We start from the raw sequence: 23,156 nt of genomic DNA, 5'->3' as shown, positions 1-23,156 counted from the left end.
TGTTTGGAAGAAAAATTTTGTCTATAATTTGTTCGAAATTTATTTCAATTGCCTCTCAAAATTCGTCCGAAAAAGCCCTATTTCTAGTAGTGTGTTGTGAAATTGGTGGTTGAGTTTTCAGATTCTAAGTTTTCAGATGGCTTTAAGATCAAGGAATGCAGGACTATCTATTAATAGCAATAAGGCAGAATGGATTGAACAGTATGAACCTGGTGTCTATGTATCACTTGTTGCACAGCGCGACGGAACAAAAGTTTTTAAGTGAGTTTGTTTCAGGTAACAAAATTAATTTCCACATTAACTGATTACTTGTGCCTAGTTATAGTTGTATATTTGGTTGCAGCTAGGGTTTATAAAATATAATATATGGACTTAAACCATGATCTTTAGGGCAATTGCTTTTAATGCTATATCCTTTGGTGTGTCTTGTTGGATTTATCTTAAACTAGGCTAATATCTTTGGTCCTATATGAAGTATTTGGCCAAAGAAAACTACTCTTACCAACATTTTTAATTCTCCCAGTTGCCCTTACTAACATTCATCTTTCATGTTCATGTCATTTGGAGTTGGTTTTTACTTTTTACCATTAAAAAAGGAAATCGGCATTCCTTCTGAAACCATCTACACTTACATTTTCAATGTCTCTTTCCTAACTTCTTTTTTGTATGGAACTTCTAAAAAATATTTTTTAGGTGAGTACTATATTGTTACTTTTAGAACATTAAAATAAATATAATACAGATCCTAGACATGGAGTCTTATTAGTTTCTAGTATTGACTGGTGTTTGCATTTTCCTGATTATTATCAGTGCTGTTTTAAATCATCATATTCTATATGTAATCGATGTGGTGGTGAATTAAATTGACTTTCAGCAAAAGAAGATTCGGACTGCGTCAAGCAGAGACTTGGTGGTCAGATAACCAAGACAAGGTATATGAAAGGTACAATGTTCGTAGTAGCGAAGTCAAGTCTTCCAACCAAGCAGGGGCACCGCATAGGACAGAAGGTGCTGGTTCTATTGAGGGGCACCGCACAAGGGTCCTGTTTAAGAGCAAACTATAAAAAATATTGGTTTTATTTTATATTGTGTTAGTTTGAATCACACTCTTGTTTCTTATAAAGGTTGATCAATGTTTCTGTGAATCACACTCTTCTTTCTGTTATTTAATTATTTTCCCATTATAATATTCTATTTTTGTATGGAGGGAGAAGGATACGATGTGGAAGTAACATGGGAGCATTTTATATATTCTTTCTTTTGCTTCTTTTCTTTTAATCTTTTCTAATCCAAATATGTATAGCAAGAGCCATTTTACTGCGTAACATGATTAATCACCATATTGCAAGATAAAGATAAAAGCTAAACACGAGCTCAGCACTCTTTCTTTTTTGTTTTTTAATATATATTATACAGTTTATTTTTTTACTTTAATAAAGATGAGTTCATCATAAAAAAATTTGAAAAAAAAAATTGAGGTAAATAACACTGATGATTTTTAGTTTTATCCAAAATTATAAGTAAGTTCTTAATAGGATAACGTAAAAGTAATACACAATGAGAGAGATAAAAAATACATAATTAAAAAATTTGTCTATTTTAGTAAGTCTAACAAGAAGACATGAATAAATCTTTCCAATTTCAGTAAAGATGCTATGGGTATATCATAAGCCACCATAATTGAAATCTCTCGTTAACATCTGCCCGTATCTTATTCTAACCTTCGGTGACGAAATCCAATGCTAAATACTTTCTACTCCTTTCCTCATGCAGTTGTAATTTATTTTACTAAACGTTAACACATGTATTAGTGTAATTAAAGAGCAAAACTGTCTATGTTAAAAGTTACCTTGGGGGGACCACAGGAGTGAATTCCTGTTGTACATCCATCCATTGCATAACCCATACAACTGAATCATTGCTGTGTGAAAACGTATCATGTAATACAACATAAGGCCGTCGAAAGCAAAATATATATATCTATTGAATTAAATAACCAGCAATTTGAATAATTACCTATTTGTGCACCTAGGAATCCTGTTGCTCTACAGACTTCCCAACCCTCGAAATTTACTATTTGATGTATACCACATTCTGCATACTTCTCTGAAAATATTATTTCAAAAAGAGCCACTCCCTGTGATAAGAATATTGTGCTTTATTATTCGAAGTAATATTATTTGCTTTGCAACGGAGTAGGTGAACTTACTATATTTCTAATATGATGCGTGCGTGGTTCATCATCTTCAACGTTACAGTGAGAGTCTAAATGATAAAGTATTTTTTCAGGAAGAATACTCATTACCATTGGATACTAGTGATCGTTCTCTTTAATTGGGACATATATCTGTATAACAAATAGGATGTAATATGTTTAAGTATATATTTGAGTACTTTTTATTATAATAAAAATATTCCAATAATTAATGAGAACTTACAAATTGAAGGTCACGGGTTGGTGGCATATAATGTGCATATTTTTTCAGTAGGTCATAATCCTCCATATGTAATGACACATCATCCTAGGTATGTTTGAGCACAATGGTTATTTATTTTACTTAGTTAAAATGAGCAAATCAAGATTTTGACTTATCGCAAATGATGGTGGAAAGGACCAAACATTCTTTAATTTGGTCATGCTAATATTTGATGTTATCTTCAATGCCATCAGCTTTATTACCAGTTCAGACACCTGTTTTCCAGGTACGAGACAGAACAGATCTTCTCTAGTTGCAGTTGTGTCGTGAATATGAATAAAATCCTCTCTAACACAAAGCCACTACGTTAGCCACAGAGATAACTAAAATTAAAAATAAAAGATAACAAAAAAATGCACACACTATATCATTATCAGCAGCAATGATGTACATAGCCATATTGACTAAGTCCTTACTCAACCTCATATCTTGTGGTGGTTTGAATGAACAATTAAGATTCTGCACAAAACATAAAGGTTATCCACAATATACATATTTGAATACTATGCCAATAACTTATTTTTAACTATATGAAATACCTTTGGGATAGAAATTGACTTGAAAGCCATTTTTTGTTGTTTCGAGAGCTCGTTAACCGTGTATTGTCTATGCTGAAAGTTAAAGGCCCTTTGCGTACTCTAGTTTTCGCCATCTTGCTTGATAGTTGACCTTTGTGCTCAAGTTTTGGCATTTTAGCTGGTCGTGCAAACGCCATATTTTGGATAGATAGTGGATTATTAAATCTTTCCAATTTTTCCTTTTGCCTTACAAACGTACTCAGATGTTCTTGCACAGTTGTATGGGTTTTGCTATTTGTTTGAAAATCCATTCTTGAATTTGGCTTCGACTTTCCTTCTTCATTGACGCATGTTTGCATCCCTTTGCAGAACGATGGTGGCAGGTTGTGCAAAATCTCAACGTCCTTATTTTTGTCAGATAAATCCGTAAATACACAATTTTCGGACTTTACTTGCAACGAACAAGAGTTCTTCTTTGTTACATCACCACAGGATTTATTCTTCATCTCATATAGGTCCGTTTGATCAAATTTCTCATGATGCTTCTCATCAATTTTACATTGAAGGGCAGTTAGCTTATCAAGTGACTTCTTCGCCATCCACATTGCTTTCTCCATCTCATCAACTCTCTTGGATAAAGACTACATTATAAAAAGAAAATTAGCATAGGTATATATAAATAACATTATAATTTATCATGATTTGGATATATTACCTCTATTGCATGTAGTATTTGCTTCAATGGAGAATTTTCAATGATTTCCATCGAAGAAGATCCAATGTGATCGTCTACTACTTTTTCTTCCATTGCTCTACTAGATTATAATTTTAGTTTTAATAAAGATAGTTAATAGTGTTCTATGCTTGAGTGTTTATATAAGAATAAGGTTATGTTGCACACAACTAATTCTTTTTTAATAATTTAAATATGATAACCAATAATCTATGATTTAAATTTAATTTAAAAATAAAAATTTATCCAAAATTAATTAATTTCCACGCCCAAAATTTGGTATCCTTTTTTATATTAAAATAATAATAAATATGAGGTTATAATTTAAATATTAATTTTTGAAAAAAGATAAAATTAGATTATTTTATATAATCTTATTATTCTTAACTTCTTTTTATCTTACTCTAATTAGATAACTTTTTTTTATAAAAAAGATACAAATAAAATATTTTTAAAATTTTTATTATTTTCATCTTATCTTATCTTTTATAACTAAATTTGCTATATATTCAACCTAAGGGGTTATATGGTACAATACAAGATAAAATACTATTGAGTAAGTAGTAAAAGATTATTCCAATAGAAAATATACAGGTCAAGAATATGTTTAACGATCTAACAAAAAGGATAGAAAATTTAGAATCGATAATTCATGTTCTACACCAAAAGATTGATGTGATCATGGCACAACAGATAACTTCCACAAGTAGTACTTCAATATTGGATCTTACTGTAGTTGTGCAATCTTCAGAAAGTACAAAAACTAGTAGTGATCTTACTAGTATCTTACCGATTCAACCCAAAAAGTTATTCCATTCAGATATCACTCGTGAAGCACATGTTAGAGTAGGAGTTGTACTGCCAAAGGTAACCTTATTTTTTTCTTCTTTCTTTTACTTTTTTCTTTTTTCTTTATTTTTTAGTTTAATTTTAAAACTATTTTTTTAACTGCAGTGGTGGACACTTATTGCATTTGAGCCTACACCTTCGATGATGTTAACCGATTCTCAAGCTGATGTTATAGCCTATATTTTTTCGGATACATTAGATCCGTACGTGTGATTTATGATTATGTGTAATATATAATAGTTTAAAAATTCTATGATTCTCCTAGCTAACCATTTTATGACTTTGGCAATTCTGAAGAGTTGGTAATCTCAAATGAAAAAGGTTATAGAAGGACATTTTTAGATGTCTTGTGCCGGAGAAATATGTCGAATCACGAGTAAGCATAAAAGTCAATGCATATTATACTTTTTCTTGTAATTATATTTTTGTGATTTGTATTTTACTATAAATATGTTTTACATATAAATTTAATATATTATAGGTTATAAACCTAGTTGCACTTATGATGGCACGTGTATTTTGCTGTAGGAATGAAGATCCAATTTGCTGGTTCATGCATGAACATTTTTCAGTAAATTTATCCCTATAATATTTCTAAATTATTAGTTAATATTTTTGTCTAATAGTTTGAGTGGATATACTAATTTATTAAGAAGTTCTTTTTCCGAGACTAAACCATACCATGTACTCACACGAGTAAAGTTTATAATGAAATTATCAATTCAAAAGTAGTTGTTAAATTGAAAACATATTTTCATTTAATAATTATTTTTGTGTTTGCAGCGATAAGCTTTAAGCGACAAATACAAACCGACCGAGGTTATCTAGGATTTCTTTGGTGCTTATATGTCACTGAAAGTTAGTCACGTCATTAAGGTATAAGTGACCAATTTGTTTCCCATTAATATAATATTTTATTTCCTAATGTTTATAATGGTTTAAGGTTAATTGCAGGTTTTTATCCCTATCTATGAAGAACTATATTTATACTAGAATGAGACCCGCGCGATGCGCGGGACAGTAAATTAATGATAGTATATAATAAATATTAAAAATTGTTATATTTTGTAGAAATAAATTAAATATGTGTAAATTGAAGTTAAATTTAAAAGGTGTTTTATTTTAAATAATTTGTAGTACAAAAGATTTGGATGTTGGAGTTGTACAAAGTGACATTTTTATTTGGTGGTTTGATTTTTGCATTTGTTTTAGTTGATGGACTTAATCATCTTATGTGGCGCTCGTCCTCCTTTTTTTTGTTGGTTGTTAGAGTTGGTACTTTCTTCTTTTTGTCGTAGGTTCTTGCGAAGACATGTTCTTTATGAATTGTTGAGTTTGATGCACTTTCTATTGTGTTATTTGGTTCTATCTTTGTATGTATGTTCTTCTTTCAAAGATGTGTCTTGAATTTGTATGGTTTTCTTTCTCCTTAATCTCTTGATGGGTTGATGCTTCAATGTCATTATTTTTCTGAAATGTCATTAGATTTGAAGCAGTTGTGCCCAATAAGTTTTTGCGTCGCCATCAAATAGTACAAAAGTTGTTGTAACACTTTGATCTAAAACCTTTAATTGAATTCTGAACCTAAAATAAGTATTGTGCTAGCAACTAATAATTTGATAGATGAGATTATGAAAAGTATATAGAGTTACCTTATTGTTGGATATTGTGGTGTTTGATTACATGTGCCGCAAATGTAGTTGTTTCTTTTTATTATATGCTTTCTTTTGACACTTTTTACATTTAACATAGTTCCATCCTAATTTGTCATCAATTTCGTTTATAGTTGCTAAAATTGTGAAGATCTTTTCCTATTCCAATATTCAATTTATGTTATCATTAGGTATATGGTATTTGAGTAAGTATGAATGTATGATGCATGTTGTGATTTTTTTGTCATACCTGATCATCAGATTCTTGTTGCATGGCCATTAGATCTTGGATAGTTTTTCGATTTCTAATCGTGCTGCTCTGAAAGAATGATGCTCTATTGAGTAAGTTTGAGATGTGCAGTTCGGAAATAATTTTTTTGTGCTAAATTTGATGTTATGTGAAGGAATAGTGATAAGAGACTTATATATGTAGTTTAAATGGTATGGAATTTAAATACTTATAACGTAAAATGTAGTTGTTTCTTTTTTTTATATGCTTTCTTCTGACACTTTTTACATTTAACATAGTTCCATCCTAATTTGTCATCAATTTCGTTTGTAGTTGCTAAAATTGTGAAGATCTTTTCCTATTCCAATATTCAATTTATGTTATCATTAGGTATATGGTATTTGAGTAAATATGAATGTATGATGCATGTGATTTTTTTTGTCATACCTGATCATCAGATTCTCATTGCATGGCCATTAGATCTTGGATAGTTATTCGATTTTTAATCGTTCTGCTTTGAAAGAATAAGGCTCTATTGAGTAAGTTTGAGATGTGCAGTTCGAAAATAATATTTTTGTGCTAAATTTGATATTATTTGAAAGAATAGTGATAAGAGACTTATATATGTAGTTTAAATGGTACGGAATTTAAATATTTATAATATAAAATTTATTATGATTAATAATATTATTATGACATTTGTAATATGGATGTTTATTACCTTTAGTAAGTTATTTATAAAAATTAATAAATTAATTATTGCGGTTATAAATTTACTGTATTGTTTATAACGGTAAGATATAATAAATATAGGAATATGAATTCAATGTATTTGGAGGTTACAAATTTATTGGATTCTAATTTTTAGTTTTTTATTTGTGTATATATATATATTTTGCTGATTTGGAAATAATAGTTGATTTGGCAAGAATTGAGTGGTTGATTCTAACCAAATAATAATTATTCTAAAGTTGGCAATGCAATTGACATAGTCAATGGCCTAGACTTATGGAGTTGCGGTCAACATATTATTGTAATAATTATATATTTAGATTTGTATCCATGCATGATGCATCTTATATATACAAATATACGCAACAAAAGCTAAAAGTTAAACATTTTTAGTAAAAAAAAGAAAATAGTTAATTAGTGTTTTGAGGTAAACATGCATGCATGATACATCTTATATACTACGAATGTATCTAATCTGAAAATGTATGTCTAATATCATATATTTTTCGGTTTCGTTTTGATATTCTTTTAATAAAGTTGTTTTTTTTTAGTTTTCAAATATTCTTTTCAAAATGTATATTGGTAAAATAAAATAGAATTTGTTTTTAATAATAAGTAAAAACTACAATAATAGTTCTTTGTACCTAGTGTTACTTCTAAAAATTAAAATGATTATTTTTTTTACCAAAGATACAGAGACTCGAACTCGCGATCAATATGGGAGACTATGCCATTTGAGGTATAACTCATTGGCAAAAATTAAAATGATTATAATAAACATAATTATAATAACAAAATATAATTTTTATATTTTAAACTTTTAATTTATAAATTAATTGTTGCGGTTATAAATTTATTGTATTGTTTATAACGGTAAGATATAATAAATATAGGAATATGAATTCAATATATTTGGAGGTTACAAATTTATGGGATTCTATTTTTTAGTTTTTTATTTGTATATTTTATTTTTTTGCTTATTTGGAAATAATAGTTGATTTGGCAAGAATTGAGTAGTTGATTCAAAAGTTATGCCAAGTAAGCAATATTGCTGACATGGCATTAGTAGGAGGAAAGAAATGTCTCAAAAGTAATATGGTGCATGCTTATGTATCTACTTTTATATATTAAGAATAGATTTGGTTATTGTTGACTTTACGAGTCGTCGCATAATCTTATTGGATTCACTGCCTTGTGTTGAAAAACATCAACAACGCAAAAGGAACGCAATAAAAGTGGTAATTATTTGTTCTAAATCAGTACTCAATCATCTAGAATCGCTTAACAATTTTACAATTTAAATAACCGTTTGTTGTAACTAGTACTCTTAGTCAATTTAAATCATGTACAATTCACTCTTGTATAGGCAACTTATTTAGAAGCGATGTTAGATGATCATATTTTTTATAATTATAAGTCTAAAGTTGTAGATTGCTCCACTTTTTGGCCTACCCACTCAAAAAAATATATCGTAAGTCTTCTCAATTTTTTTTTGTTTTTGAATATCATAACAAGTTCAATAGTTTATATCTTATATGTATATAATAACTATTTGTTGAATGCTTTATATCTTAGGAATAATAGCGGAGTTTGGGTGACCAGTTGGATGAGAGAATGTACTCTACAAGATGACTTCAATATTCAGGTAATATTTATAACAAAGTATTTTTAACATAATTTTTTCAACACACTTCTAATTAGAATTATATTATTGGTGTTCTAATCAGATTAACGACTCCACACGAATGAGACTTGTCGTGGATCTGATTTTAGAGGAGTACAACGATTTGTGTCTCATAATCCAAGAGAATGCTTGGAAATATAGGAGCAAGGTGGAAGTAGAGTATGAAGATATTTGGGAGTGAGGAATTATCTTATTAGATATTTTTTCTATTTTCTTTGAAAGATAAATTACTAAGCTATTTTTCATTAGTTTATACACTAATTTATCCTTCTTCTACATATTACAATTCTATATTACTAATTCCTTTACTTTATCAGTTAATATAAGTTATTAGTAACCTATATATTATCATAACTAATTATTGCTGAGTATGATAGATACAATATAACTTAATCCAAAAAAAGAATAAGAGCAAAGTTTAAACATATTCTGAATTTATAAGATATAATTGATCTATCTTAAGCCATTGTTAAAAAATATAATAGAAAGTTAAAAAATACAACACCAAAGCTATATTTCATAGCAATTGAACCTTCAACTTCAACTATACTTTTTCCAACTAAAGAAGTAAACAAAAAGCAAAGGCTACCAAGAAAACGAACTCACTTCTTTATCCATATTATTAACAAGTGCCAAAGAGAGACAAAAGGAGGAAAATACAGGCTTGCTCGCTACAAAACTTCCAACCAATATCAATCTAGAAGTTGCTATTAATGAAAATCAAGAAATGCGTTTTTAGTTTCTAATTCTGAACGGGGGTGTACTTTGCAGCTTTCATCAAAGTCAATGCGCTTCTGCATCCATAGTATATGAAAAAGGTTTCATCCATTAATCATAATGGCTACAGTCCAAGTTCAGAAAGTAGCTAGCGCCATCTTGGCGTTTCCGCATAAAAAAAATGTAGGTCAAGGGTGATATAAGAATGCCACTGCCACCAATCTACATTAAACGAATGTAATCAACATTCTATTATGTATGAGAATCATAGATGAAAGGAAATTCATATAGTCACTATTTTATGCCAAGTCCATGTAGTAATGCTAGCCACTGCTAGTGACAGTAATACATCATGTAGACTAACATTTTATCCCAAACCAAATATAATTGGGTTATTTGGACTCGAGTTATTCAGAATAACAAGGCTTCATATCAAATCCAAACAGATGCTTTGAAAATAATGTAAAAACTCACCGCTCTCAGCTGTTGTATAGACTTGTATAGTGCCTTCTTGGGTGCACATATCACTATGTTATAGTAGTCTGCTATTACCTTCCCATCCCGTTTGTAAAAAACAGGACTTATAGTGGGTCCTTGTAGAAGATAATCACATGTTCTCTTAAAATTGAGAACAAATTGTAGTGAAAAAATAATGATACTACTCATGATTATAGTAGATAGTATATGACAAACTTTGCTATTGCAAAAAGAAAATGCTGTAAGGAAAGCTTCCACCGGTGAAAAAAAAATGAAAAATGAAGGTAACAACACTTTTATAAAGATGACAAACATTCTTCTTCTAATCTATCTAGTCAAATGAAAACTATTTTTCTTTCCCTTTTGGTTTCACTATCTACTGTACAACTTTTAAGTAGTGGTGCAAACTTTTTACATAGAAAGACTACATATATATTTTTTGGGGGCCGTGGGAATAACCAAATCCAATTGAAAAAGACTCAGTTACAAGCATCACCACCAATGAATTGAAGAAACATTATGGTGTCACTAAAGAAAAATAAAATGACTAACCCAATCCCCATCAGTGTCCAAAAAATTTCATAATCCAAGCAACTAGTGTCCATATCCACTTTATTATTGACAGCACAACCTTCAGCACTTCCACAGCTGCTGGCACTACTTGTGCTGTTAATATTGATGGACGAGGACCAGGATTCTGAAGCGTCATTGTTACTAGGGCGATTCCTTTAACCTTATTGGTGTTCTTGCTTCTGATTAACTAACTGATTTTCTTGATGATCATTTGAAAAGAAAGGCACAGCAACACGGACATCCTTTGCCTCCGATCTTTCTTGATCATTTGCTTTCCATGGCCATGCCATTGTTTTCTTTTGAATCCATGCTTCAGCCCTAGACGTTATAATCTTGTGAATAGATTTTCCTTCACTATTATCGGCAGATTCTTTCAAACTTTTTCCATGGGATCTTTCCTCACCATGAGAAAATATACCAAAAGGGGACTGCATCACATCACCTCTGGGTGTGCTAGCTCTACTGGAATTAGCATCCTCTCTATGGTCTACAAAACCAACTTCTGAGAAACTAAAATGCTCAGATTGATGACTTCCTTCGCTCCCGCTTTGACGATCACCGTTATTTTCTCCTGTCCGGATTCTTGACTTAACTTTTTTACTTACCTTTGATGCCTATTTAATGGTTCTAACATCAAGACATGCTATGCTATACTAGTATAAATTACGGAAACATGAAAGTTACAGCACTAACCAAATTTGAGAACTTGGATGCTATAGAAGTTTAGAGAGGCTACTGAATATCAAGGCCAAGTTTATTTGAAATGCTACTTCTAAGAGGCCTAGAGCCTGAACCTGATTCAGCATTGTTTGCAGCCAAGCACGGAACTCTCGTTTCAACAAAGAGCCGTGAATCACTCGAGATCCCACTAAATCCCAACTAAACTTCCATCATCATCACAGAAAGGAGTATTCGTCGCCACCGCCAGGAACTGCTCTCCCATCTTGTTTTGCCCAGTCCAGCTCTCTCCCATTACGACATGGTTCACAATATCATCAGCCAAGGCAAAATCACTGGGGTCAACAATCAGCTCAATCCCATCCTGTCCAAGAGCTTCCTCTGCAGCATAACCATACAAATTTTCGGCACTTCGGTTCCTGCAAAATCATTGCAAATCAAATCCAAGAGAGTGAAAAGGCGAAAAAAACTCTAAATGTAGGCCCCTCACTCCCCACAATTCATGAAATCAACAAGATAAGACAGGACAGAACATATCAAAACTAACATGCAAATCCATTTTTAGCTAAGGACTTGTCATCTCCGAAATCCAAATCATATATACGGGTTGCGCTGCGAAGATGAGCGGATGAGAGAGACGACAGAGGGAAAGGAAGAGAAAATGCATCCATGAATTGAAAAGGCATGATGATTAACTAACCTCCAAGCATTGAAACAGTTTCTTGCGCGGTGGTGGCGAAAGCAGGTTGCGGCGTCGTCTGAGGCGTGTTGCGGCGGCGAGGATAAGCGAACGAGAGATACAGCATAGGAAGAGGATGAGAGAATGGTAGTGATTGAAATTGGATGAAAAGCCCTAGCAGACATGCTTCTCTTCTCTGAATCTGAAATTAAAAGGAAAAGGAAAAAATGTAAAAAACAAAAATTAAGGGGATCAATATCTAATTATTAATTTTTCCAAAAAAAGGGGTATATTTTGTAATTATTTTGATGATGGTTAATCATACTCCTACATTTCCATGGCAAAAAAAAAATAATCTAAGTAACAATAATAAATAAATTAATTAAAAAAAGAAAACAATTCAGTTAATAAACTTTTTAATAGAGAGAATTTCAGTAAATTTGGTTAGGAGGAATGAAGGAGATGCAGGTATATATAGAAGTTAGAGATTGGAAAAGACCAAAAAAAATATTTCAGTTGATATTTTCTTTAGAATTCTCTTTTGAACAAGGTTAATATAATGGTAACACATGCAACTAATAACACGCACATGTCATGATCATGTTAATGAAATATCGAATAATTCTTTATCATCTGTCCCAATATGAACTTGGAATTATAACAAATAATAATAGTAAACTTCAATATTTTCGCCTTTTACTAATATTGACAAAGTCCATATTTTCTTTTAATTTGAACCAAACGACTCTATTTTCATTTTGCCTTTGCAACAACTTGTTGCCTGTCATGTAATCATAATGTAAAACCAACACATAATCATTTAGCAATTAGAAGAATTATTTGTCCCATATAAAATCTCTATCCTAATACAATTATCTGTCTTCAATAATAAAATGTATGTTGGAATACAAAAGATCCCTGGAGTGAAAACTAAAATGATGGAAAGAATAATAACCAAGCGACTATGTTGATACGTATATGATGAAGAAAAGAGTTTGAAATTAATTGAGCTGAGAAATGGTAAAATAAATCAAATAAAAAATTAAATAAATTTCTTTTACATATAAAAATTTAAGTCAAATAAAAAACTTCTCAATAATAATTTCTAAATTTAATTAATTAAAATTCAATGTCAACATAATTTTTTCTTTTGCATATTTTTTATTTTAAAATAATTTTTATTTTATTTAATTACTAGAATAAAATTCCTTTCTAAAGAAATATATAATTATCAACTAAAATAACTAAATTTGTATAAAATTTATAAAATTGACCTAAAAAATTCTAATAATTTTATTGAGAAGACAAGTTTTTGTGTAGTATTTATAAAAGTAGTTTGTTAATAAGATTTAAAAATTGAATTATATTGAATAAGAGTTTAATTGAAAAAAGACCGTTAGTCGATCTTAAATATAAATATTAACACAGTATCATGTATACTATGAAAAATGGTTTAATAATAATAATAAAGTAAATTAGAAGTCATTTGACAATAATACTAACGAGGCACCGAATTCGATGGTTCCAAAACGTTTGGACCATTAAATGGTCCTATAACAAAATATGTTTTTTAAGTTTTTCAATAACTACTAAATAGTCCGTTTCTAATTTTAATTACAAATTAACCCCATATATTTTATTTAATTATAGAAATTATTTTTTATTTTATAAATTATTATTTTATCATTCATTTATTATGTTTATTAATAATCAAAAATAAAAACAATAACGAATTAGATCTTCCATTGATCATAATAACTTTTTGTCAATTCCAATCGATTAAAAGTTTATCTTTGATCCATTATATCCGTCGAGGATTTTGAAATCGTATTTCTTAGAAAATCAATCGATTGAATTAACAAAACAACCGATTGAAGTTCAGGTTTCCCATAACTCAATCGATTTATAAACCATTAGTCACGGTGCGATTCAAAATTTATAAAAACGATATGAAAATTGAGAACGGCGCGATTCAAAATTCAATCGATTGGATTATCCTACCAATCGATTGAATGCAGAAAAAAACTTATTTACATCACATTTCAATTGATTGAATGATCATACCAATCGATTGAATTAGAATATACCATTAGTTACGTACAAAATTTAATCGATTGTATTATCATACCAATCGATTAAACCTTCATATATCATTTTAATAGCGGCCTTCAATCGATTGGGTAATATAAACAATCGATTGAATTATAAAAAACCCATATTCTAGTCATCGTTCAATCGACTGGGTAATATGACGAATTGATTGATTTTTACGAAAACCATACTGCCTTACAACTTTCAATCGATTGTTTTGTGGTAACCTGAAGTCCAATCGATTGAGTTATGTGAAACCTGAAATTCAATCGATTGTTTTGTTAATCCAATCGATTGATTTTTTAAGAAACATGATTTCAAAATCCTCAACGGATGTAATGGATCAAAGATAAACTTTTAATCGATTGGGATGACCAAAAAGTTATTACGATCAATGGAAGATCTAATTCGTCATTGTTTTTGTTTTTGATTATTAATAAACATAATAGATGAATGATAAAATAATAATTTATAATTTATAAAATAAAAAATATTTTTTATAATTAAATAAAATATATGGGGTTAATTTGTAATTAAAATTAGAAACGAACTATTTAGCAGTTATTAAAAAACTTAAAATACATGTTTTGTTATGGAACCATTTAATGATCCAAACGTTTTGGGACCATCGAATCTTTTGCCTACTAACGATCACTACAAGAGAAAAGGCCTATGGCCACGCTTTTTTTTTGCTACGCTTTAAAAGCGTGGCCAAAAGTAGGCTATGGCCACGCTTATGTGTGGGTGGCGTTTGAATAGAGATTTTGCCACGCTTTTTTTTGCTACGCTTTAAAAGCGTGCCGAAATCTCTCTATGGCCACGTTTTTATGAGGGTGGCAGTTGATGTGAGATTTAACCACGTTTTTTTCTGCCACGCTTATAAAGCGTAGCCATAGAGAGATGTCGGCATGCTTTTAAAGCGTAGCAACAGAAATTTATTATTGTGGCGTTTTAAAAGCGTAGCCGTTTCCTACAAGCCTTTTGGCACGCTTCAAAAGCGTGGCCAAAAGGTTCCCTTAGAAAAAAAAATTAAAGAAGCTTGAATTAACAAAAACGCTCCAGATAGCTAGAGATAGATCAATTCTTCGTGATTCTAACACTTAGAGAAAAAAAGCTAACTCCTTCTGCCCTAACTCCTCCTTCGAAAGCCCCAATGGCAATTGCAACCACCAATCTCCTCCTTCTTTGTGCCTCACCGCTTCCCCCTCCGAAAGCCCTAGCTAACCATTCTTCAATTTTTTCGCCTTAACCCTTCTTCAAAAGCCCTAACCCCTGCCCTCACCGCGATGACAATACTCCAACGAAGAACGACGAAGCCCTCCCTTCCGTGCTGCCGCTCGCTTCCTGCTTCTTCGCTTCTGTGAAGAACGACGAAGCCCTCCCTTCCGCGCTGCCGCTCGCTTCCTGGTTCTTCGCCTCCCTGAAGAACGACGAAGCCCTCCTTTTCGCGCTGCCGCCCGCTTCCTGGTTCTTCGCTTCCGTGAAGAATGACGAAGCCCTCCCATCCGCGCTGCCGCTCGCTTCCTGCTTCTTCGCTTCCGTGAAGAACGACGAAGCCCTAACATCTGACGAGGTGGAAAAGCGCCATTTCCAGCTTCGAATAAGGCTGTAGGTTTCTCCTCCTTTTGTTTTTCTGCAGTCAGATTCATGAGGATGACTCTAAGTTTTCAGTCTTTTTTTTTTATTGTTCATTGTTTTGATTCTCATGCATTTCTTCAGGAGAAGGTGAGGAACCCGTTAGTCGAGAACTATCCTAAGCAGTTCGGGATCAGAGGAGCAGAGGAAGAAGAGGATCCTCAAGCAGAGGTTGAAGGCTCCACCAGCTTTGAACTAGTTCACCAAGACCCTTGACAAGAACCTAGGTGCGTAAATAAGTATCTCCATTTTGTTTCATTTACCCTGTTTTATGTTTGTGTAATGCTTCAAGTGTAGTAATATTTCCCTCTTATGGCAATTAGATGATGCTTCTGATCACTTTATTTTTCTATCTAACTGCATTTAACTTCCTCTTTGCAATTTCACCTTTTGGAAATGATCTCAGTTTCAGAAAAGGAAAGGGAAGCTTGAAAGCTAAACATGTATATGGTGAATGTTTTGAAGTTGTAGCTTCATTTTCTGAGAGAAATAGTGCATCCTGTTGATCTTGTTGGTGGTGTTGTTTGACTGAAATTTTAAGAATGTAATAGACTTCTCAAAGTTTTATAAAAACTATTTTTCACTATTTTTGGATGTCTAGATTGAGAGCAGAAATTTATGAAAATTATTGCCATTTCTACAATAAATACTGTCGAATTCGGTTCAAACTCTAAATGATCATTTTGAGTTTTAGAGACTTCTAACTCTTATTAACTCTTGATTCTACCTTATTTTAGTTACTTAAACTTGTCTAGCTTAGTGTCACAGCCCCAAGAGCTAAGCTCTTGCCATTATCAAAAGCTAAACATATATATTAGTTTCACTATGATGCATTATTCTTTCATTACTTATATGCCAAAACTTTAGTGTGTTTGATGTATTATCTTGCTGTCACTTTAAATAAGAATTGAACGCATATAGAGTTATTAGTCAAGAGCATTTTTTTTCTACTTTATTAACTCATTTGGGTATTAATTACTACAGCTTAATAATTATTTTCTACTGGCTCACTGTATCTTCATTTTGGTTGTTTTAAATTAGTTTCTGTGATGGTTACTATAGGTTCATTTGAGCTATCATGTCCTATGTTCATGTGTGTAAGTTTAGGTTTCTGCACCAAACATGAGTTCATGGTCGTATGTTTTCATTGTGTTTTACTTTATTTGACTGAGTCTTAGTAGAAATGAAGCAGGAATGCACCATTTGGAAAAGAAAGGGCACTGGTTTCAAACCCAATACATAAGACCATCTGAAATTTGAAAAGGAAAATAACACATAAAATTTGAGTTTGTTTTAAAGTTGGGAACAATTTGTTATGCTTAAGAAAGGGAATCAAGTGCGGATGGGCTTATATAATGTGAAGTAAGTGTTCAAAAGACCTCTTTGCCTCAGAATGCAATATACTGTGGCTTACTCTCCTTCTAGCATTAGAAACCTAGCAACAGTAGCAGAAAATTAAAGGTCACTTATAATTTTTTGTGCATAAGCAACCAAGATCAAGATCAGCCAAAGGATTTTAAAATTCTGCATTGGAATCAGGGTTGGTTGTAGAGCTGATTTATATTTTATTTCTGCAGGGGAAGCTATTTTGTTCCTAATTTTGTTTATTTTTCTATTTTATGTCAGTAGAAGAGTTAGAATGGGTGCGAAAATGGTGTTTCTTGTGAATGATTGAGCTTCTTTTATTTCCCAGCTGTTAAGACAAGAAGTTAAAATAAATGAACATAAAAATTTAGTTTCCAAGTTTATTTGCTTTTAGTTTTCGGATGTTTACTACCCTTGTTTTTTGGTAGTTTTTCTTGTTTCTCACTCTGGTCTCATTTGTTTCAGTTTCACCCAAGGCACCTAAACTAAAGCCAATAGCAGGTTTGTCAATTCCATTTTGTTGGATAAGAGAAACAAAGCCCTGGTTCTTAGTCTTTAATTGAGCCAAGTTCATTCAAAGTCAGAGGGAAAAACTACTTTAGGTTGGTACAAAATACTTGTTTTTGTATACACACCATTTTGGGGGGATTAATGATTAACCTTTGGGTTATAATCACCCTCATGTTGAGGATATCATGACAAAAACAAAATTTTTCATTATTGATAGTGCTAGAATTCATTGTTGCTTGGACTTGGTTGGCAGGGACAAGAAGAAAGAATTTGCGCCAACCAATGCTGCTTTCTATTCCCTTGGAGCAGACCTCTTTCTATCTCAGCTAAAAACTGAACATATTGCGCGCTGTTTAGGAGTTCCTTCTATCAGCATACCTGGGGATGTTCCTTCTATTCTCATTGTAAATATTCAGGTAGCTGCATATTTCCTAGTCTAGATTGAACTTCAACTGAGAATTTCTTATCTTACATTATTGGGGTGCAAATTTTATGTTCGACATCTGAATATTAGTTTATTCACGTCTGTATATGCACGACAATTTTTCATACTCTTGTATGATTTACCCTGAAATTGTGTGTTGTTCAAACTGCAGATTCAATTGTATCCTGCGACTGTCTTCCAAACCGTACCTACAAGGTAAAAATTAACTTCCAAAATTCAATCCTTGGTTTAAGATTTTTTTCCTTATAAACACACTTCTCTGAATTCTCTTATCTTTATTTTATTTCTATCTCATAGGTTAATCTATTTCCTTCCTATAGGATTTAGTATATGTGCCATGCATAAGGCTTTCATGCTGATATGATGTAATTTACTTTGGATAAATAGTAACAAATTTTTGTTTCTCAAATTCAGGGAGCAATCTCACAAATTCAATTTCTTCAAAGCTCTACCATTTGCACCACAAGACTCCAAGAAACTTGTTAATTTTTGCTATGTCTGCTGATGGTATTACCTCTTTTTTCTTCCTCCTTCCCTGTTTTTTGAATTTCGTAAAGGCTTTGGGAATTGATGCTACTGGTGTATTTGTCTTGAATTATTGGATTATTATTACTAGATTTGGATACTAATTCTTGCCGATTGCCACTGTTTGTGCTTTTAATATTGAATTTTGTGAATTGGTGCATTTGGTTCGCCTGGTTTATGCTATTTGTTATTATCAGTATTAATGAGTGCTCTCTGATATGCCTCTTTGATATTTCTCTCTGGTTTATGCATGTTCACAATTCTGAATTCTTGTTTCTCTATCCAAGTTCATATTTATATTTTACATATACATTACAATATAACAAGCTAAGGACTCTTTTTCTGTTCATGCATGGAAAAGCTTGTGGGATCTGTTTAAGCGTGACTGAATAGTATAATTAATTAATTAATTAATTAAATAAACACAAAATATTTAGGTATTTAGCTAACTAACAACTCTAGTTGCCTTCTGTCTAAGCAGTTTTCTTTTGTTGCTTTCATTGAGTTGTTGTTATGCTAGTGTATAAAATATATAAAAAATATATATAGTTAGTTTTTTTTTAAATGTTGATGAATGAAAACTCTTAACAAAAATATAAATATGATCTGTTGTTGTATGTTTGAAATGGATAAAAATGGATCTGTAGCTAAGGGTATGAAATTATTTTCAATTCTTTTATTCTGCTGCTCCTATGGTACTGCTTTGTTTATACTTTGGTTTCTTAAACTTTCAACTATTTTTAACAGTTTCTTGCCATATGCCACCGACATTATATATGATAGTTTGGGTTGTGGAGTTCTTATTCTTTTCATTCTGTATTTTCTGAATACTACTTGGAAATCTTTTTTACACTGTAGAATGTAGAAGAAAGTGAAGAAAGAGCACTACAGGTTTAACGCTCTGATTCTGAGTTGCTTGCTCATGTCTTTCCAAGGTGATTGCTGTGGTCAGAAAAAGAGAGTTGCATAATTTTTCATGCTTTGCTGTTTGTATTTGATGGAGTAATCTTTAATTAATACAGTTATTCTTAGGTAGAAGTTTATTATTATTATGATTACCTTATGGCTTGAGAATGATTGTATTTAAAGTATACTTATCAGGAGACCTAAAATTAGATTATTGAAAAATCACAGCCTAGATATACTTTAATCTCAGAGAAATTAAAGTTGAGACATACTTGCCAGTTTTAAGTGAAAATTGAAATAGTACTAGTAATTCATAAAACAGTTTATATAACAGTGAAAAATAATCAAGAAATTTGTTAATTGCTGGTTGGTTGCTACAAATAATATCTTCAAATAGTAGATATATATATATATATATATATATATATATATATATATATATATATATATATATATATATAGAATTGAAGGATATATATATAGAATTGAAGGATGCTGAGGCTGAATTGAATATATGGGGGTGGTTATAATCCTTTTTCCTTTTATAGTGCATATAATTTATATTTCATATAGTAGTTCCTAGGTCTGGACCAAGCTATATATTGGATTAATATATATAAATATGGCATTTTTTTAATGGATTATGGCCCACAATTTGTGCTAAATATATGTAAATGGATGCTATTTTAATTTCAAATGTAATTTTCAAGTAGTTCATGCTGAGCAGTTAGACTAATGCTCCAAAGTTGCCAAGGATTTACCTGCCCTTTTGGGGTTTTCTCCAGCCACTTCTTCGATTCCTACTTTCTAAATTCCCCCATTTTTCAATTTTCTATGGTTTTTTTTATGTTTTAAAGTAAGAAAGAAATTTAATTCTCAAGAGCATTTTAATTTTATGCTTTCCAACAGGCTTTTGATAATTATCTATCCACCACTACTACCACTTCTTTTATTCTGCTGCTCCTGTGGTATTGCTTTGATGTTGCTGTGGTGCTGATTATCTGTTGCTGAACCGCTATTCGCTGCCGCTGCTACCTTTCTAATTCTGCTTCTGCTGCACTACTACTTTGGTGCTGGTGTTGTACGGATTACGACAGTATTTAAGGTTGGTTCATGCGAATTTAAATACATCTCTTAATTTGTTATTAATGTTATGTGGACAACTTAAGTGCTTTCCTGAGGCACTCACTTCATGACATTCTTTAAGAATTGCTAAAATTTAATTTTCTTCGCTATTTTATGTCCAATGCCTTCAAAGTATTTTAGAGACTTGGAAAATTTTGTCTCTTAGTTAATTAGGAAGCTAGACTCACAGTTAGTGAGACTAGCAGTAAAGACTTCAAACTAGAAACTTAGCTATCTATTTGAAATATATAGGTTTTCGATGGATGTGTCCAAGGATTGGATGGATACACCACGTCATGAAAAAGAATATCAACTCGGTGTAGAAAAGTTTTTACACTTTGCTTTTTCATCACCGGGAATTCCTCAAGGGGAAGAAATTCAATGCCCATGTGCAAAGTGTTGTAATAGACTTTGGTTAAGGAGAGATGTCGTGTATGACCATCTAATATGCGATGGATTCGTAAAAGGTTATAGGCGGTGGTTTAATCATGGGGAATCACTTGTTGCTATGGATGTTGACAGTGACACCGATGAGGAATATAACTGCAATGATAATATTGATGAGTTGTTACGTGATAGATTCAGAGATACTACACAAGTTGATGGACATAACATGGGGCCTAACGAAGGTGCAAACGAATTTTATAAATTGGTAGACGAGGCAAGCCAAGAACTATACCCTGGATGTAAAGGATTCACAAGATTATCCTTTACCATCCGTCTTTACTTGTTAAAATGCTTGCACGGTTGGAGTAATGCGTCGTTCACTTCTCTCTTAGAATTATTGAAAGAAGGAATGCCACATTTGAATATTCCTACTTCTTTTGATAAAACGAAGAATATGGTGAAGAATTTGGGTCTTGACTACCAAAAGATCGATGCATGTCCCAATGATTGCATGTTGTATCGGAACGGGTATGAGAATAACTCATCTTGCCATGTCTGTGGAACATCCCGTTATATTGAGCATCATGTAGAAGAGGACGATGCTACCTCATCTAAAAAGCCTCGTAAAGTTGCTACAAAAACTCTAAGGCATTTCCCCCTGATTCCCAGACTTCAAAGGCTTTTTATGTGCACAAGGACGGTTGAAGCTATGTCTTGGCATCATAATGAATGTGTTAAAGATGGGTCGTTAAGGCATCCTGCCGATGGTGAATCTTGGAAAGCATTTGACAGTCGACATGAAGATTTTGCAAAGGAGCCTCGTAATGTGAGACTTGGCTTAGCAAGCGACGGATTCAATCCGTTTCGAACTTTTAGTAGTACACATAGTACATGGCCTGTTGTTCTGATGGTGTATAATCTACCCCCTTAGATGAGCATGAAGCCTGATTATTTTATGCTCTCTTTACTCATTCCTGGCCCACAATCACCTGGAAATGATATTGATGTCTTTCTTCAACCACTAATTGAAGAATTAAAAGAATTGTGGGAGTTAGGTGTCGAAACATATGATTCCAAAGAGAACAAAACATTCAACATGAGAGCATGTCTTTTATGGACAATTAACGACTTCCCTGCGTATGCTATGTTATCTGGGTGGAGTACAAAGGGAAAATTGGCTTGTCCATGTTGTAATGATGAGACTTCTTCTATATATCTGAAACATAGCCACAAGACTGTTTATATGGATTATCGAAGGTTTTTACCCATGAACCATCCATGGAGACATAATAAAAGATCTTTCAATGGAAAAACTGAACTTAGGTCTCCACCACAGTTGTTAGATGGAACAACTGTATTTCATATATTGCAAGGGGTAGATAATTCTTTTGGGAAGAAGCAAAGGAAAGCAAAGAATGGCATTTCAAATTGGAAAAAGCGATCAATCTTTTTTGATTTACCATATTGGAAGTTCAACATGTTCAGACACAACCTTGATGTCATGCACATAGAGAAGAATATAGTTGATAGCATAATTGGAACGCTTTTGGATATTTTTGGAAAGACAAAAGATCATGCAGCTGCGTGTTTTGACCTTAAAGACATGGGTATCAGGAAAAACCTTCAACCAAGAGATACGAATGATGGTAAAAGAACTAAGTTAGCAAAGGCATGCTTCTCAATAACTGCAGCAGAGAAAACAATCTTTTGTAGTGTGTTAAAAGGGGCAAAATTACCAGACGGCAGCGCTTCCAATATCGCTCGATGTGTGTAGCAAACGGAAAAGAAGATTTTTGGTTACAAGACCCATGATGCTCATTTCATGTTACATTACTTGTTGCAAGTACCGATCAAGAGCATACTTCCTGACCATGTTGTCATCGCTTTAGTTCGATTATGTTCATTTTTTCGCCGGATATGTCAGAAGGTAATTAGCATAGATGAGGTAATTAACTTAGAAGCAGAGATTGCTGAGACATTATGCCAATTGGAGAGGATTTTTCCTCCAAGCTTTTTTGACATAATGGTGCACTTGCCTATCCATTTGGCAAATGAAGTGAGGTTAGGAGGTCCAGTTCAATATCATTGGATGTACCCTGTTGAACGATATATGTGCACACTAAAATCATATGTTCGTAACAGAAGTCATCCAGAAGGATCCATTGCTGA

The 23,156-nt window shown here is 32.1% G+C and overlaps 2 pseudogenes; one reads left to right on the top strand and one right to left on the bottom strand.

Annotated features, from left to right (window-relative positions):
• Nucleotides 1-9,616: 9,616 nt before the first annotated feature.
• On the bottom strand, nt 9,617-15,738 carry LOC107627182 (uncharacterized; annotated as a pseudogene).
• Nucleotides 15,739-20,880: 5,142 nt separating this feature from the next.
• On the top strand, nt 20,881-22,761 carry LOC148573637 (uncharacterized; annotated as a pseudogene).
• Nucleotides 22,762-23,156: the final 395 nt, after the last annotated feature.

Source organism: Arachis ipaensis, chromosome B2 (assembly GCF_059453495.1).
Source record: "Arachis ipaensis isolate K30076 ecotype BB chromosome B2, ASM5945349v1, whole genome shotgun sequence".
NCBI classification, from domain to species: domain Eukaryota; kingdom Viridiplantae; phylum Streptophyta; class Magnoliopsida; order Fabales; family Fabaceae; genus Arachis; species Arachis ipaensis.
This window is presented reverse-complemented; position numbering and strand designations above follow the sequence as displayed.